Consider the following 19181-nt stretch of genomic DNA (forward strand, 5'->3'; position numbering starts at 1 on the left):
TTTCTTTCGTAGATTAGTAATGTTTGCCTTTTTTAGAGTCAGTTTGGTTCCTAGACTGTAATAACTAGGTGGCGACTCTCAAACCTCAAAGGTCAAAAGCGGATCCGCGCACCCCGCTGATCGAGGCCGCTTTCAGTGGCAACTCCGCTGGAGACTATTGAGGATCAGACTTGAAAAACCCCAAGTATGGGAACATTGCCAATGACCTAGTTTTTTATTTTTTTATTTAATTTTTAGTTAGTTCCTTTTTATTATACTTGTTTGTCCAATCATTAGTTATTTGGTTCAATTTTGAGTGCGTTGATTTGGTATATTATTTTCTTTGGTTCAATCGAAGGTCCTTTGAGATGACATTAAATAATTCAAGATTTTAGTCTCATTAAAGGATGGAATAATGGTGGTGGGGATAGGAAGTGATCATTTTTTTTATTTTAAATCGGCAATTTTTTTTTTTGTCATGTGATGAATGAAAAAAAATAAAAAGGGTAAAGACTTTCTCCTTTTTTTTTTTTCTTCCTTTTCGAATTTTTTATTTTATTCTTTTCTGCTACGTTGCCGACCAATAAAATATTTTTTCTAAAAAAAAAATGTATGAAATTTTTTTAAATGTGCTATTGACAAACAGCAACAACTAAGGCCTTTTCTTTTGGGAGTGCTGTTAGAAGAATAACTTTTAAAAAAAAAAAAAACACCCTCTTTTAATCAGTTTTTTTATCAAAAGATAAAAAAAAAAATAAATAAATTTGGGCGTGCTGTTGGCAAACAGCAGCAATTGTTTTTCGTGGAAGCGGTGTGCCAATAGTGAAAAATTGTTTTCGTTATTTCTATCTTCCTCTCAAAGAAGAAGAAGGGGACAGCAAGGAGACAACATCTCCCTCTCTCTCTCTCTCTCTCTCTCTCTCTCTAATGTTGTAGGAGACCTTCTTCTACTGATTTTTTTAGAGAGAGCTCTCTCTTTAACACTGGCTGCTCCTCTTACTTAGAGATCAAGAGATGGACGGTAGGCAGATGAAGCTCCCATCCATAAATTCCTCGCTAATCAAATACTCGTAATGAAGGAATCCCATCCTTTTCGCGCCAGATGTATCAAGTCGTTGTTTGATGCTCTGTTTTCGCCATTAGAAGAAGAAAATTTTGATTTCTATCGTATCTTGGGTGATCTCGATGAGTTTTTTATGATGTGGTGCGTTCTTTCTTGATTAATTCCTTAGAATTCGAATATCCAAGTGTTAAAGTTTCTACCCTCTTTTCCAATTTTATTCTAAGTTGCTATCTGGGACTCTGGTTCCCATATCAGAGAACAAATAGATTGATCAGAAATCATTAAATCCAAGCAAGTGTACGAAGCGAAAAGTTTGTAGTTTACTTCAATAATCTTGAAAACAAGGTACATAGAAGTCGAATTTGATACCAATATTAGATTTAAGATAAATTTAGAGGAAGAGAAGGAAACCATTATGGTAACCCAACAACGCATGGTAGTCTTGTTGCATGACCAATTTTTATTCCCTCCATTTGCTGCTATATGAATCTGAGGAAGCCATATAAGATTGGCCCTTATCTATGGACACATTCTGAATATCGACATTCTTGTCTTCTTCCTCACAAAAACCGTGCAATTTAAGCGCAGCCAGATGGAACGCATGCCCTGCAAGTTCAAAGTTTCTAACCTTAATAGGAAGACAATTTGTTCAGATATACATTGGCTCTCCGTCAATGATCTCTGTTGAATAGGAAATGAGCCGAAACCTCAGTTGGGTAGTCTTGATATTTGCAGAAGAATCCACTTAGTCGAGAAAAAGTAAACTCTAGAGTCTTTTAAGCCTCGACTGGCAATGTGAGGAATCTGATCAGAGATAAAAAAATGAGTTAGTACTTTAAATTCAATGGAGATAATTTTATTCTCTTTTATTACACATTTTCTCTGTTTTGGGGCGGCTTTGGTGCCTTTTACCTTTTTCTTGATTTATTAGAGGGAAGTCTGGACTAAAATTTCTAATGTTGGCAAGTGGTTTCATTTTTTTTACAGGTGCTACAATTGGTGCTGTTGTTATTAATATATGTATGCTTATTACTTGTGGCATTTTGCTTGGTATTGATTCTGGACTAACAGATCAGTAGTGTATTGGTGTGCTCAACATATTTTTCCAATTAATGCTCACCATTGGTATTCTCATTGCAAACCTTCTAACCTTTGGAGCAAACAATATAGGGGGTGTTGTGGGCTGGGTGTGCTGGCAGCAACATTATAAGAAGAAAAGAAAGAGTTAAGAGTGTTGAAATCCTCTTAAAGATCTTTGACCTCCCCACGTGACAGCAACACTTTTTTTTTATTTGTTTTTATTTAATTTTTTTTTAAGATTTACTTGGCAGATTTATTGTTGTTTGGATTAAAAAAAAAAGGGCTAAGGCTATCTTCACCACTTTAGTAAGATTTCAAATCTTGCAAAGGGTCTTTGACCACGTCACGTGGCATCCAAGAGCAGGATCCAATGCCACGTGCTGGTAGTGGACAAAATTCCAAGAACTTTTAAAAGAGAATTTCCAAGAAAATTTTTAAAATTAATTTTCATCTTGAACTTTGATCGTAAATTTGAGATTTCAATGCTACCTATTTTCAAAATCATACATTTAAACTCAAAAAAAAAAAAAAAAACAACGAACGAAATTGCTTTTCTTACTAATGTATTAAGATTTCAAATCTTGTTAAAGATTTTTTATCTCACCACGTAGCATTTAAGAGCATGATCCAATATCATATGCTTATGGCGGCGGATAAAATTCTAAGAATTTTTAAAAGAAAATTTTTAAATTTAATTTTGAAGGTTGATCTTTAATTTTAGATTTCATCACTACCAATTTTCAAAACCTTAGATCTAAATTAAAAAAATTGAATTTTATTGTCGAATCCAAATTTTTTCCATCAAATCTAAAAAGGCTATGGTATTGGATTACCGATGACCCTTAGTAAGTTTGGAAATATCGTTATGTTGGTCAAATTAAATTATTTTTCAGTTAAAAAAAAAAATTCGTGCCTATCTTAATGATTGATATATGATTAATTATTCTTGTGCTATCCTGATTGGTTGATCATTTTTGCCCTATCTTGATTGATTGCTTGTCTGATATGCCATAATCTTAATTAATATATATCTTTGACGTGTGTGCATTGATCTTGATTGATGTTATGGATATTTATGTTTTATGATCTTGTTTTTCTAATATCCATATTGTGATGATTTGATTTAACCCATAGGCCCAAAAAAATGCCCCGGGCACACCCCACCCTGTTTTGCACACACCAGTAGGACATTTATATTATTGCATTGCACGTTGCATGTCCCTTATAGCCAACGTGGCACTAGTGCGTGACCCGGTCTCTTCGGAGATGCGATGTCATTTATGAAAACCACAACTCCAGTCATGTACCTTAGGGTATATCAAACTGGGGCATCAATACCGTCTGATCAGGTGATTCTGAGAGGTATATTGATGCACCCAGGCTGGAGCGACCTGAGCCTTTGACCTATTGTAAGCCACACAGTCACATGTCCCGATTGCCAACGTAGTACTAGTACGTGGTCGGTCCCCTCGTGGGATGCCAAACCATTTATGAAAGCTATAACTCTTGACTCGTACCTATAGGTATGTAAAAGATAATCTAAGTATATCAATTGTACTTCTTGGTCAAAATCGGTGCCTAAGCGAGATCTTGCCTCGATGTATCCTACTGTACGAGGGGGATAAACTATGTCTATTCTAGACGAAAGGTATTTAAGTGGGCCCTTACTCAGCATCGTGCGCCACCTCTCAACTGGAGATCAAACTAGCTGTTTTTGGCTTCAGAGAAGTGAGTTGAGGTTTTAGATTATCACTTATACGGTATATCAAACCAAGTCACTACGTATCGAGAGGTATATAGGTGTATTTGGGCAAGGGTGGCCAGATAAATTGCATTGCACGTAGTAAACCTTGAGTCTAAAAGCCATCCTATAGGTCACGACCCGAACAGACTATGGGTGTTCCCGGGTTGCTTTATTCAATCCAACCAACAAGTAAGTGGGCGGACCGATCCAGAATAATCAAATAAAACCCGCAATATCGGTCCGTCCCAATCGGTGAAATGTACCGATTAATTTGAACCACTTAAACCAGTTGGCCCAATTGACAAATGGATCAAACTAATCAATACCAAATCAGTTGGACTAATTGGTTTCACTTTTAAAGATCCAGACCACTTTGTATAGAAAGATTCGATCTTAAGATCAAATTAATTTATCTGATCAAAGGTTCATTCCCAATCAGGGGTAGACCCATGTCTAACCTTTCTCACTTTCTTGGTCACCATAGACTTATAGTGCATTTAGATTCAATATTTTCCACCAGACTTAGGCTATTCTATATCGAAACTTTAATCATGTGGTTAAGAGTCAATGGTTAACCTTGGTTTACTTCCAATCAGGTAATAATTGGTCCCAAACGTTCTAAACCTCTATCTGTACCACTTTGGGTCCGTGAAAAAAGTCGTCTTTCTAGAGTACCACTGCCAAGTAGTCAGTCTTTGCCACGTGAAGAAACGAGTGCTATGGATGAAGCCACACTCTGTCAGATTTTAGAATCTTTTCAAGCACAGATTATTACTTCTGCTCAAACACAAATCGAATCCTTGAAAATTGAAAAGAAAAAAGATAAAGTTATGGAACCTCAGGCCGTGTTTGACCTGGTTGAAGATTTTGAAGATGATCAAGTGCCCGTTGACCCTGTATTAACTCATCGAATTACTCAGGTAGAAACTGCATTGAAGAATATCAAAGATCCTGACGATCTCGCCCTTGGATTAAGGGCAATGACATTATTTCCTACAGTCCGTCTGCTAGAAAAGTTCACAATACCAGATATAGATAAATTTGATGGGACTGGATGCCCTAGGACTCACTTAAAAATATATGTCGGTATCATGCAGTCTCAGGGTCTGAGTGAAGAACAGATGGCCCAACTTTTTCAGAGAACCCTTACAGGTCCTGCCTCACACTGGTTAATGTCACTGGACTCGTTTCGGGTAAGAACATGACATGAATTGGTGAAAGAGTTCATTGGTCGATATTCCTTTAACACGGATATTGAACTCACAAGAAGAGATCTAGAAACTACTAAACAGAAATCTAGGGAAACTTTCACTGAGTTCATTGCTCGATGGAGAGCTAAAGCAGCTCAATTGTGGGACCGACCTCAAGAGAAGGAACAAATCAAGATTATCCTTAGGAATCTCACTCCAAATTATGCCAAGTACTTGATGCCTCAGTACCTTCCCACTTTTCAATCCCTCCTTGAGGCTGGAAATCAAGTTGAGGATGCCTACTCTTCGGGACTTTTTGGTAACTCGTCTGAGTCAAAACCCAAACATTTCAAACCTAATGTCAATTCCTTACAAGTGGCCAATACCTCCTTCGCACTATCTCCTCAAGCTACTCAGCCTTCACAAGCTAAGCCTAGAAGACAGTTTGCCAATCTTGGAATGTCCCTTAGTATTGCTTATAAAAAATTGATGAAAAGGGGATTGCTGACACCTTTACAACCTAAGCCTTTGCTTAATCCTCTTCCTCCAAACATGGATAATGGGTAATTCTGTGAATTCCATCAGATGCCTGGTTATGTTCTTGACAGGTGTATTACTCTCCGACATGCTATCCAAGACCTTATTGAGCAAGGAAAAGTCACCATACCCACTCCTACTACTCTCAATGTTAAGACTAACCCTTTTCCTACCTTTCAGAATCAACCCCCTCCTACTCTAAACCTAATATCAATATCCAAACCCGAATCAGTTGACCCAGTTTCCTTCATTCACCCAATCGGTCTAAACAGTGCATTCGTTCCATGCCAGAATGAGTTCAACTACCCTAAGGTAGTGACAAAACTGAATAACAGAGAAATTATTGAAGCAATGGGTTGTCCCGCATATGACAGGCTTGAATCGAATATGAAGAGATAGTAAAAGCAGAAAAGTTCAAGTCATCCATCGAAGATAACCGAAGTGGCATAGACTCTAGAATTGTGTCCCTCCATTCAGAATGATGTCATTTTTTAAGTCTTCTTAGTTTTTTTTTAGCTTTAGTTGCGTCAGTCTTTGAATTCAGTTAGTCATCTTTATTTTTGAGTTTTAGTAAGGTTTGTCAGTCTATGTTCTTTTCAATTCCAATAAATAAAGAAGCTTTTGATTATCCTGTGTGCAATAATGATATGAACATGAGAAATGACTTAAAGCTCACTAATCAAATTTGATAAATATTGGAATTAAAGAGTACACTCAAGAAGTGCAAATTGGTGATACATTATCCTCAAGTGAACATTAGAGAATAATAAACTTACTTGAGAAATTCAACAATATTCCTGCATAGTCTCATCAAAATAGATTGCAACAAAATAAATCAAGACATAAAGTCAAAGATCATTAAGAATGATGCAGTTGAAACCAGTGACAAAGGTGCAAAAATTTGTAAAAAAGGATCCATAATGATAAAAGAATTATCATTAGCAAAAGAATATGAGATTTCTTTCGAAGTTTGGAAAGAATTGAACGAGTTAAGGTCAAATACAATTAATGCAATCACACTCAATTTCGTAGAAGAAGACTGAAAATTACTCATGCTTAGAAGAAAACTGAAGTTACTCCTTCTCAAAAAAAGACCTTACTCGACAGAGCAATCAAGACATCGAGTTCCTATAACCTTAATCAAATCAACAAGTATTTCACTAAAGGAGGCCTTCTTTGGTTGAATCATTTTCCTATCTTACCAAGAAAAAGATAATTTTCTAGCCCCTCGCAACCTTTAAAAAAAAAAAATCAATAGCCTCTTCTTTCTAAACCACACCAACCAACCTCGGGAGGGAAGTCTGAGTATGAACTACGTTTTGACTTGATCCCAAAAGGAAAAGAAATATTTGGGGTACGTAGGCAACCTGAGAAATTACTTCAGGCTCAGTCATACAAAAAAAAAATATTCTCTTGAGAAAAGTATTATCTAAAAGGAAAATCCCTTATTGAAAGGTTTAAAAGAAAAGAATGCCAAACTAGGGGCATTAAAAAAAATCAAAATAATTGATAAAAAGAAAAGAATGCCAAACTAGGGGCATTTAGAAAAAAAATCAAAATAATTGACAGAAAAGAGAGAATATCAAACTAGGGGCATTTTGGGAAGTTGAGCCTTATATCTTTTCTTTCTAAACCATATCTTAAGCCCACCTATTAAGTCCTCCTGAATGCTAATTAACTTGGTTAAGGTACAGGGAACCAAGAAGTTGTCGAGTTTGTTATACAAGATCATCAAGAAAAAAAGAGAAGCCCGCTAAGTCGAAAATCCGAAAAAGGCGACTTAGGCAAAATTTAGGGCATAACCATAAAAAAGAAAGCTTGTTAGGTTGAAAACCTGAAAAGGGGACCGAGACAAAAATCAAGGCATCATCAGAAAAAGAAAAACAAAGTCCGCTAGATTGAAAACCTGAAGAGATGATCTAGGCAAAAATTAGGGCATCATCAAATGGGAGGAAAGGTCCCATCAAGAAGAAAAATTCAGAAGGAGGCTTGTGCAGAAATTAGAAAATGCAGAACCATTCAGGCCACAATATTCGTTTTTCAGCCAAGAGCTCACGTCCGACGAAGACAATGTTGAAGTCGAAAAAATTAGAAGTCATCTTGAACATTGTAGGATCTTCAAAAGTATGGTGTTCGCTAATGGAAGATGTAGAATCATCAACCATTTTGAAGAGAAAAATCTTCTATTCTAATATTTATCAAGATTTTTTAAGTCCAGCTCAAGTTTTTTTCAAAAGAAATTCGAAAGAAAATAATCAATTCCTTATTGCACATATGATAACCTTAAGAGTCTTAAATTTAAGAGAATGTCAGTTCTTCTATTTGTCATACATTAGAGTCCATATTTTTCAAGCGTAATCCATTCCATCAGTCTCATAGTCAAGTCCCAGTTAAAGCCAATCATGAAACTAGGGGCATTTTTGAAGGTCATTTAATTCCAAAGTTTTTGTTCTTAATCACATGATAAAAAGAAAATTTTACAAAAGCTTAAAAGTCCGGCGAAGCCCAATGATAATTATGAATCCAGATGCATGATAAGCCAATAAAGGCCTGATCTTTCAAACTTTGAGCTCGATTTTGAATCATAGAATGAATTAATAGGATTATTTAAGTTCCTATAAATCTAAGACCAAGAAAAGTGGCATAGTAAGTTTGAGTCCGAGAAACGAGACTCCAACTTTTTGAATCATAGAATGAATAGGCTTTTTGAAGTGCCTACAAACCTAAGTTTGAGTTCGATAAACGAGATTCCAACTTTTTGAATCATAGAATGAATAGGCTTTTTGAAGTGCCTATAAACCTAAGTTCAAGTCCGTGAAACGAGATTCCAACTTTTTGAATCATAAAATGAATAGGCTTTTTGAAGTGCCTATAAACCTAAGTTCAAGTCCAGAAACGAGACTCAAACTTTTTGAATCATAGAATGAATAGGCTTTTTGAAGTGCCTACAAACCTAAATTCGAGTCCGAGAAACGAGACTCAAACTTTTTGAATCATAGAATGAATAGGCTTTTTTAAGTGCATACAAACCTAAGTTCGAGTCTGAGAAACGAGACTCCAACTTTTTGAATCATAGAATGAATAGGCTTTTTGAAGTGCCTACAAACCTAAGTTCGAGTCTGAGAAACGAGACTCCAACTTTTTGAATCATAAAATGAATAGGCTTTTTGAAGTGCCTATAAACCTAAGCTCGAGTTCGAAAAACGAAACTCCAACTTTTTGAATCATAGAATGAGTAGGCTTTTTGAAGTGCTTACAAACCTAAGTGCGAGTCCGAGAAACGAGACTCCAACTTTTTAAATCATAGAATGAGTAGGTTTTTTGAAGTGCCTACAAACCTAGGTTCGAGTCCGAGAAGTGAGACTCCAATTTTTTGAATCGTAAAATGAATAATTTTTTTGAAGTGCCTATAAACCTTAGTTCGAGTCCAAGAACGAGACTCCAACTTTGTTTGAATCATATCGAATTAATAGGATTGTTTAAGATCTTTAGCCCGAGAAGCGTGGCTACAATAGGTTCGAGTCCGATATACAAGACTCAAACTTTTTCTAACTTCAAATAGGATTTAACGAAGTTCCAACAATGTTATGACTCAAATTACCTCATTATTCAACCTTGCCATGATTGCTTTCGTTGCATAAGCACATTTCAATTTTGAATCATTATTGTCCGTGAGAGAAGATCTCTAGGACCTGACACATTTTTACTCAGTAAGCATCACACCTTTGCACACACGTGCACTTTTTCATTAGTCAAGGAGAATTTTATAAAATTCAAGGATCTGACACTGTCAGTGAGAGCTCACGCTCGAGGACCTGACAACATTTTTGTTCGGAGAGAGTTTAACCCTCAAGGATCTGAACATCCCAACGAATTGTTAAATCAAGCTGTAAAATGAACTGTCACTAGCTTTGGCATTCAGATATCGCACTATCTACCAAAATAAATTTGCTATCTACTGTGCTTCAACCCTCTACCAAATAGGGGCATCTGTAGACACCCCATTTTTGCACTCGCCTGATTAATCAACTCGTCAATCCGATCGCAAAGGTTTCCAATGATGGATGATTATTCCAATGCTTTATTTTGTTACCAGATATGTTTCAGAAATCCGGATGAGGTATCTCAAATTAATAAAACTGTAGAAACCACGCTACGCTAGGAAAATATAACCCCAAAAGCTTAGAAATCATCATTTTTCAAACAAAAAGAAGCTTCACGATAAAAATCACTAAAAAATGACCAAATTACCAAAATACCCTTAAACTTAAAACAACCCTAGAGCCTATGTTACGATTAGGAAAACCCTTTCGAACACATAAAACAACAAATCGAAATCAAATAAATCATTTCACCAATTTTAACAGAATTCGACAAAATTACGAAAATGCCCCTCATAAAGTTCATGACCATTTCACACAAAAATTTTCATAAATGACACAAACTAATATTTTCATTAAATTCCTTACAAAAAATCGATTCTAAAACATCCTAGAACATTAAAAACTGACTTAAAACGTGAAAAATCCTCTCCGGGGGTAAAACGGTAATTTCATAATTTTCATAATTTTCATAATTAAAAATTTTGAAATTAATAAATAAAACATTAAATAATTAAAGTGAAACATTAATAAAATTAATTTAAAAATTTGAAATAAAAAAATCGATCAATTGGGCTCTCATGAAAAATTGTTGAGGGTTCGTGAGATATTTCTTTAAGGACCCCTCCATTTGGGGGTCCAAAGAATTAAAGATATAATAGAGGGGGGTTCTCCAAAAATTTAAAGTCAATCAAGCAAGACTAAAGTCAAGGTATTAAAGTCAATCAACTAAGACTAAAGTCAAAATTAAAGTCAATTAATTAAGACTAAATTCAAAATCTTAAAGTCAATCAATTAAGACTAAAGTCAAAATATTAAAGTCAATCAAATAAGACCAAAAGTCAAAATCCTAATAAAATTCCAATTAAATAATAACTCTATTTAATAAAGTTCTAACTAAACTATAACTCTACCTAAAACAATTCTAATTAAAATACAACTCTACCTAAAACAATTCTAACTAAAATACAACTCTAACTAAAAGAATTATAATCGAATACTAATTCTATCTAAATCAACCCTTAAAAAAACCTATAAATAGAGGTCCTCACACCCTATTTTCGTATCAAATCATAAATCTTAAGAGAAGTAAGTCAAAAAGTCCCCCTAGCCTCCCATAAACCTTAGTTTTGAAGCCCCAACTCCTTACCTAACACCCATACTTCGATTTTAGCTTGAAAAACACCTAGAAGCCCTTCAAAAACACCTCAAAATCCATAGAAAAAAATTCGAAGAACCCAGATCTAAGAAAGAGATACCTTGCCTCAAAGATCAGAAATTAGATCTGGAGACAAAACGAAGCGATGAGTACTATACGAGGAGTTACTCAATCAAATCTGAGGAAACGATAAAGTTGTCTTCGAAAAGGTATAATTTTTTAATTTTTTTATTATTATCTAGGATTTTTAGCAATGTAATTTATTTGAAAAATTAGTAGAGACCGGCTTTGGCCGGGCAGGGTTGGTGCCTAACACCTTCCAACCCCGTAACATGATCCCCGGACCCTTTTTTCTTTCGTAGATTAGTAATGTTTGCCTTTTTTAGAGTCAGTTTGGTTCCTAGACCGTAATAACTAGGTGGCGACTCCTAAACCTCAAAGGTCAAAAGTGGATCCGCGCACCCCGCGGATCGAGGGCGCTTTCAGGTCCATTCCTCTCTATCTTTACCAGTGAACGTGTATTGTAAAAGTGGTCATATATGAATGGAGTTGTTTACTTTGGGAATCACATGCACGCCTAATAGGCATAGACGAAGACGATTAGTCATTGATCATTAACAATCTAGTAGTAGTCAAAATTTCTGGCACATCGAAAAGAGATCCATTGCTTACGGTCACGTCAAATGACCTGCCTAAGCCGGATAAATGGTCTCGCAAGCGTGGTAATCAGCGACTAACCACAAAATCAGGAACTATGATTTTATTGAAGAATATCATGTCTCGAGTGGGAGCGATCCAGTTTTGAATCCCAACTCTCTAATTCTATTGTTCTACCATTATGTGTACCTGTCACTTTATTTTGAATTATAAACTAAAAAGCATGTCTATTGTTTTAATGTTGTTATTTAGATTTGTATAAAATGAAAATGTATAATGAGTACTAAGGATTGATTATATATGATTATTTTAAAATGCTTAGCTGTTCATCCCTAGCTATATGTACCAGTTAATCATATTTTATTTTATAAAGATTTGCATGTATTAAAATATTCAGTATGCTTACTCGATCATATTTAGGAGAGGTTACTAGTAGGAATTGGTTATGGACTTACTGGGTAACCATCGTTACTCACCTTTTACTTCCATTTTTTTAGTTATAGAGCTTGCAGTAGGAGAAGTAGTCATAGAGCCGTCGAGTGAGGATTATCTGGTGGGTCATACCAACGACCAGGATCCGTTATTCGGTGAGTATCGGGACTACATCCACTAGGAGTCTGTTCGTCCCAGGAGGTGTATATATTTTTTGGGGTTGAGTAATTAGATTCACGTTAGAGTGAAAGCTTTTTGTAATCACGTATATTGTAAACTTCTGCACTCTGATATACTCATGTGTTAGATATTGTTAATCTTCCGTTGTTAGTTTCCGTGTTGCCTTTTTATACAATCAGAATTTGTGGTATATTAGATGACGATGCTTCCGAGTTACGTGGAATGCTAACATAAATAGGGGGAGCTATGTCCGAATTTCGAGGTGGCTTTGAGATTTGTGTTAGTGTTTGGTGGGGCACCACAGATGGTATCAGAGCGTAGTATTAGATCCGTATGGGATACAGATCCGCTATGTTTTAGAGAATAGGCTGATACCATGGGCATTAGAGATAATTATAGAGCATTATTAGGAATTCGATATCCGAGCTCATCAATAGTTTCGTATTGGGATTGCGAGTTCTTCCATGTCTAGAAGTTCGTAGAGCCTAGTAAACCTAAGACAAGATTTTAGGTTCATTTTGTTAGTAATGAAAATGGTGTTCATTACTAGATTCCTTATTATAATAGTAGTTAATGCTTCTGTAAGAATAATGTTGGTGTAATTCAGAGAAGTGTCTTGCTTCTGATAAATACAAAATTTCTGAACTTGTAGACTAGGAAAAGAGGTAAGGAAATAGAGTTACAACTGGACCCATGACAAGGAGTCAAACTGGTAGGGAAGGCTTACCTAGGTCAAGTCAATTCACCAAGATAGAATATTGATAGAAGCAGTCTCGGGATTATCCCAAAGTCAGACAAGCATGGAAAGGAGACAATTGGAGATGTTTGAGGCTCAAATGATCATGGTGGGTCAATTAACAAAAAGACTAGAGAGGATAGAAGAAAAGCTCAACCATCATCTTAAGGATAAATCTCAAAAGGATCCAAGAGTAAATATCCCAACATGGGGAGGACTACGAGAAAAGAAAGGAATAGTATAGTCACTGCCTCAAAACCTAGTAGAAGAAAGGTATCTAGGACCCAATAAGAGGTAAATAATTATGAAACTAGCAAAGTCACGGGGAAAACGACCATACATAAGAAGCGAACTATAGAAATACCCGTTCAAGAAATGGAGGAGTTTTGTAAAAAACAACAGCATTTAATATTTAATCAGTCGAAGGAAAAAGTGGTGGCATGTTATGAATGTGGTAAGTTGGGACACAAAGGGGTCCAATGTTCGGGTAGACATCAACGGATTAAAAATGCGTGGCTCAGAAAGATGTTAGATGGACCAATTCAAGAAATCATAAGGTCAACGGATTTTAACATGGTCGATGACATGGTTATACCATCGCAAGCGGACCAAACTAGTGGTCGAAAGCAAAAGGGGATGGAATTACAGATATCCAAGGGACAAACCAATCAACCCTCGACTTCTCTTCCTTCTAAATCAAACCCGGCCAAGAGGTCGATGTATTCGAGGTCAATTGTCCTGGGATCAGTTTACCCACAATATAGAACTACTCCACCATCGAGTTGTGGGGTTCCATTATCACTGAGTCGTAGAACGATTGGAACTCCAGCGAGGCTAGTAAGGCCAAGAGAACCAATGAGGCAGGTCCAGAGATTACAGGCTTCAGTTTACCAACTACCCACTCCACATAAATCTATGAAGACTAAATCGTTGACATGTTTTGTGTGTGGTCAAGTGGGACATATCAGGAGAGAGTGTCATCTATCACAGTTGCAAGCAAGGGTTGTGACCCAGGAGGAAGTACATGTCTCAGACGAAATTTTGGAAGGTACAATTTCTAATTATAATGTTAGAAATCGGATTTCTATTCAATACTGATTTCTTTAGATTATATACTTTTGCTAAGATTTTACACCCTTACTAAAGTTTAAAATTACCGAAACAGGCCGAGTGATAAAAATATCTCTACTACTAGAGGATTATGATTGTCAAAAAATTGTTGAGTACTTCGGGGCCAATAATGTTGATGAGATAGGCCCAATAGAGTAGAGTAGGAAAGGAGTATCATGAGTGAAAATGTATAACATGAGAATAATATGGTGTTGAGTTTGTGTGAGTAATGGCTAAGAGTATTTGTCGGTAAGTAATGTTTAGAATTATACCTTCTGAAGAAAGAATGAGGATTTTGGAAGATTAAGTAGGAACCTGCATAATATAAGTGTGCAATTTAAAATTAAAATTTTGTATGTGACACAAATGAAGGAGTATTTGGAGGTAAACTTGATGTGTAAAAGATGCATTTCATTAGGAGAGGGAAGGACTAAATCTATGAATAGTGGAGCATGTTGGATTTGACAACTGTATAAGTTAAAAGTATTGTTAAAAAGATTAGAATTACAGTAGGGAAGAGTTAGATAGAAAAACTAGTTTTGAAAGCAAGGTGGGTCAATGTAAGATGCAAGAAAGAAATAATGTTTCTATGACAAAGTTGCATTAATGGTGACTTAATGGAATTATGAAAAAATAGATGAAGAAGGTAAGAGAGCAATATTGCTTATGAATTAAAAGTCATGAGAGATAGTTGTGATATTTGTAAAGGCTAATTATGGTAATAGCAATATTAGATGATAAGTGAAAATATGTATAATTTAGGCAAAATAAAATTACATGAATAAGGAGTAATTGATATTACAATTATATTTAAATAGTAACTGGTCAATACTATAAATTTGAGAGTAGAGAAAGAAAATGTATGACTTGCAGCTTATGGCACCGTTTGAAATAGATGAGCAGATCTTGAGCAGGTTCACTACGTGTTCCACGTGTACATGTTGAAGAAGTATTTGCCAGACACTTCACATGTGGTCAGTTTGCGAAATAATTTATTTGATATAAGATTTACCCTCTTGATTAAGGTTTTAAATCATGAAGATCATAATGTAGACATCCCATTTTTACAATCGCCTGATTAATCAACTCGTCAACCCGATTGCAACGGTTCCCAATGATGAATGATTATTCCAATGCTCTATTTTGTTATTAGATGTATTTCAGAAATTCGGATGAGGTATCTCAAATTAACCAAATTTTAGAAACCATGCTACGCTAGGAAAATATAATCTCAAAAACCTAGAAATCATCATCTTATAGACAAAAAGAAGCTTCACGATAAAAATCACTAAAAAATGATCAAATTACCAAAATACCCCTAACATCAAAATATCCCTAGACCCTACAGTACACTTAGGAAAATTCTTTCAAACACATAAAATAACAAATCGAAACCAAATAAATTATTTTGTCAATTTTCACGAAATTGACAAAATTATGAAAATGCCCCTTATAAAGTTCATGATCATTTCACACAAAAAAATTCATAAATGATACAAACCAATATTCCCATTGAATTCCTTACAAAAAATCGATTCTAAAACATCTTGGAACATCAAAAATCGACTTGAAACGCAAAAGTTTTCTTCAGGGGCAAAACGGTTATTTTTTAATTAATTTTTTTTAAAATATGAAATTAATAAATAAAACATTAAATAATGTAAAGTGAAACATTAATAAAATTAATTTAAAAATTTGAACCAAACAAATCGATCAATCAGGCTCTTAGGAAAAATTGTTGATGGTTGCCCAGATATTTATTAAAGGACCCCTTCATCTGGGGGCCAAAAGAATTAAAGATATAATAAATGGGGGTTCTCCAAAAAATTAAAGTCAATCAAGTAAGACTCAAGATCTTAAAGTCAATCAAGTAAGACTAAAGTCAAAATCTTAAAGTCAATAGAATTCTAATTAAATAATAACTCTATTTAAAACAATCCTAATTAAATCTACCTAAAATAATTCTAATTGAAATATAATTATACCTAAAATAATTTTAAATAAACAATAACTCTCTTTAAAAGAATTATAATTAAACACTAACTCTATCTAAAAAGCATCTAAAAATCTATAAATAGGAGTCCCAACAACCTATTTTCGTATGAAAAAATAAACCCTAGAAAAAGTAGGTCAAAAAGCTTTCCTAGCCTCCCATAAACCCTAATTTTGAAACCCCAACTCCTTACCTAACATCCATACCCTAACTTTAACTCAAAAAATACCCAAAAACCCTTCTAAAATACCTTAAAATCCATAAAAAAAAAAAATTCTGAAAACTTACAGATCCAATAAGAAGATACCTCAATTGGGAGATCAGAAATCAGATCCCGCAATAGAACGAAGCAAGGAATACTGTACAAGGAGTTATTCTATCAGATCTGAAGGAACAAAATCGTTGTGTTCGGAAAAGGTAACTATTTTTATTTTATTATTATTATTATTTAGGTCTTGTTAGCAATGTAGTTTTTTATTTGAGAATTAGTAGAGACTGACGTTTGTCGGGCGGGGTTGGTGCCTAACGCCTTCCAACCCCGTAACTTGATCTCCGAACTTAGTTTTTCTTGGTAGATTAGTTATTTTATCCTTTTAGAGTCAATGTTCGGTTCCTAGACCGTAATAACTAGGTGGCGACTCCCAAACCTAAAAAATCAAAAGCGGATCCGCACACCCCGCGGATCGAGGGCACTTTCGTATGACAAAGGCCTTAAGGAGATATCACAATAAGCAAAACATGAAATATTGAGTCGAATGTAGATATATTGGTGTATTAGGAATAAAGATTTTCATACGAATTGTGAAGTTAGTGTTGGTAAATACTTGCTTTATAGTAGTGGTGTGTTTGTAGTAAGACCACATATTGAGGAGTAATTTTTATTGTGAGTACAAGTACGCATAATAGACGACGTAGTTGGTGGGGAAAACAAAGATAAAGGATACTGAAGGTGTGAATTGGTATAATATGAGCTGATTGTTGTCTTAGAGTTATACAAATGATGAATTAGTTAGAGTATGAGAATGATTTGTAGTGATTTATCAATGCATGTATAGGGTTGATGAAAAATATGTGACATGAGGATTAGGAGTTATGAATGAAATTGGTTTGAGACCAAAAATAAATGATAATAGCTTATAGGTGTTGTTGGTTATACATGTCGTGTTAGTGGAATGACAACAATGTTGGATAAGGTACAATTTCAATTTCGAGGATGAAATTTTTATTAAGGGGGGAGAATGTAATACCCCGGATTTTCAACTCATATCTCGAAAAGGCCAAAAGGTGATATTTTGAGGAAAATACCAAAGAAGAAAATTAAAATAAAATACTTGAATATTGTTTCATTCATTTTTAACGAAAATCGACTTCGCAATTAGGTTCAAAATGATAGAAATATATACTTTAACCTGTAAAAACATTCAAATTCAAGTTCGGATGAGAAAGTTATAAAATCTTCGAATTTCGTGTCAAGTGGCAAAACAGTAAATATTTGATAGAGGAAGGAGCAGAAAAATTTGACCACACCATAAGGTCTGCAACGAAAAATTATTCAAAATGGAATACTCATGTGTATTTTTCGAGTTCGAATGGTTAGGATTTCGTCGAAAATATAAACGAAGAAAAAATACAAAATTACCCTCCAACTTTTATTATAAAAAGAACTAACTCATTCTTTTATTCACTTTTTCCTCTCCAACTCACAAAGAATCAGCCCATTTTCCAAACCTAGGATTTCAACCCTTCCCATCAAGATTTATCCTAATCAAATTTGAGTTGAACCTTGACGAAGAAGGCAAAGTCGTCGGTGTTGCTGAGCTCCATGTGCTCACCCCATCCAATCTCTATTTCCTTTTCGTTCTCTTGGGTTCTCACCAAAAATCAGCAAAGGGATTTTGGTTCTACCCACTTAGAATCTCAATAATTTAAAAAAATGGTCATCCATCGTCGTAAGAGGAGGAAGAACACCTCCATCAAGGGTTTTGCAACCAAACCGATTCATTTGGCACTCAAGTTCAACCAAATTTGAAGTTTCGGACCGTCGATCATTGATTTCCCAGCTAGCTTATCATGTCCAACAACCACAAGAGTAAGGGACTCTCGATTCTTATTAATAACCGTAGATTTCACAAATGTGTATTTAGGGATGTTTCGAAACTTATTTTGTATTTTAAAAATTGTAGAATGTTGTTGTAATTGTTTCAAATTCATATTAAAACTAAGGTATTTGATGTATTTTATCATGATTTAAATATTAGATTTGTGGGTGGGTTATTAGAATAAAAAACAAGTGAAAAACTTGAAGAAACGATGGAAAAAATGGAAAAATTCAATATTTTCAACGTTCTGATGGTTCCACCATGAACAGTCACGGTGCCACCGTGAGCCATCGTGCCCTAGCCACAGTGCCATCGTGAGCCACCGTGAAAACCAAAAAATGCTCAAATTTTTTTTTATGATATTTGTTTTGGATTCCTCATGCTTTCAACATGCCAAAACAACTACTTATGGGCCCCATAACTCTTTCAAATGAGCCGAAAATTTCGTCACGACGGAAATGTTTCAAGAATTTATGTGATATCTTTTGCATTACATTGAATTAGGTTAGAAAATTACATGGCCCTTCTTATGTTGTCGAGGGCTTCATTTACAAAAAATCCGTTTTCAATTTTTACAACTTTGAAAAATCGAGTTTCTGACACTTATCCAAATTTTCAGCAACTTTTCCAATTTTGGCAATTTGCCTTCGCATACCTATTAAGACCTCATTTTAACAAAAATTGGATAGTTTTTCGATCGAATGGTCAAAGTAAATTTGCAAGTTTGAAAAAGAAATATTTGATTTTAAAAGTCGAGAAGTAAAAACACGGCAGAATGGGAAATAGATGAATCGATAAAATGTTAGGTAAAATGTCAGAATCACATTGAGGGGTGATGTCTGCATTTTACGTTGTATGATATGTGTAGGTTGGTGAAGGGATATCCAGGGATAATGGAAGGGTTGCATGTCTATTTAAATTTATGTTAGTGTAGAGTTATTTATTTTAGGTGACCATAGTTGTATTGTAGGAAACTGGATATCCATTCTCAATCCGGTATTATTAATTTCGCCTTTGGTCGAAACAAAAATTATATATATATATACGTAGCTATTTTGTGAGCTGTTAAAGAGTCTGTGAATGCCTGAAGGGATAGTGCATCATATCATCCGGAGTGGTGTA

The 19181-nt window shown here is 35.0% G+C and overlaps 1 pseudogene; it reads left to right on the forward strand.

Moving 5' to 3' along the window:
- The first annotated feature begins 4696 nt into the window (after window positions 1–4696).
- The window catches only part of LOC147401552 (vacuole membrane protein KMS1 pseudogene), a 74737-nt pseudogene continuing 60252 nt past the window's right edge, over window positions 4697–19181 (forward strand).

This window comes from Akebia trifoliata, chromosome 5 (genome assembly GCF_017979445.1).
Source record: "Akebia trifoliata isolate Shusen 1 chromosome 5, ASM1797944v1, whole genome shotgun sequence".
In the NCBI taxonomy this organism is placed as follows: Eukaryota; Viridiplantae; Streptophyta; class Magnoliopsida; order Ranunculales; family Lardizabalaceae; genus Akebia; species Akebia trifoliata.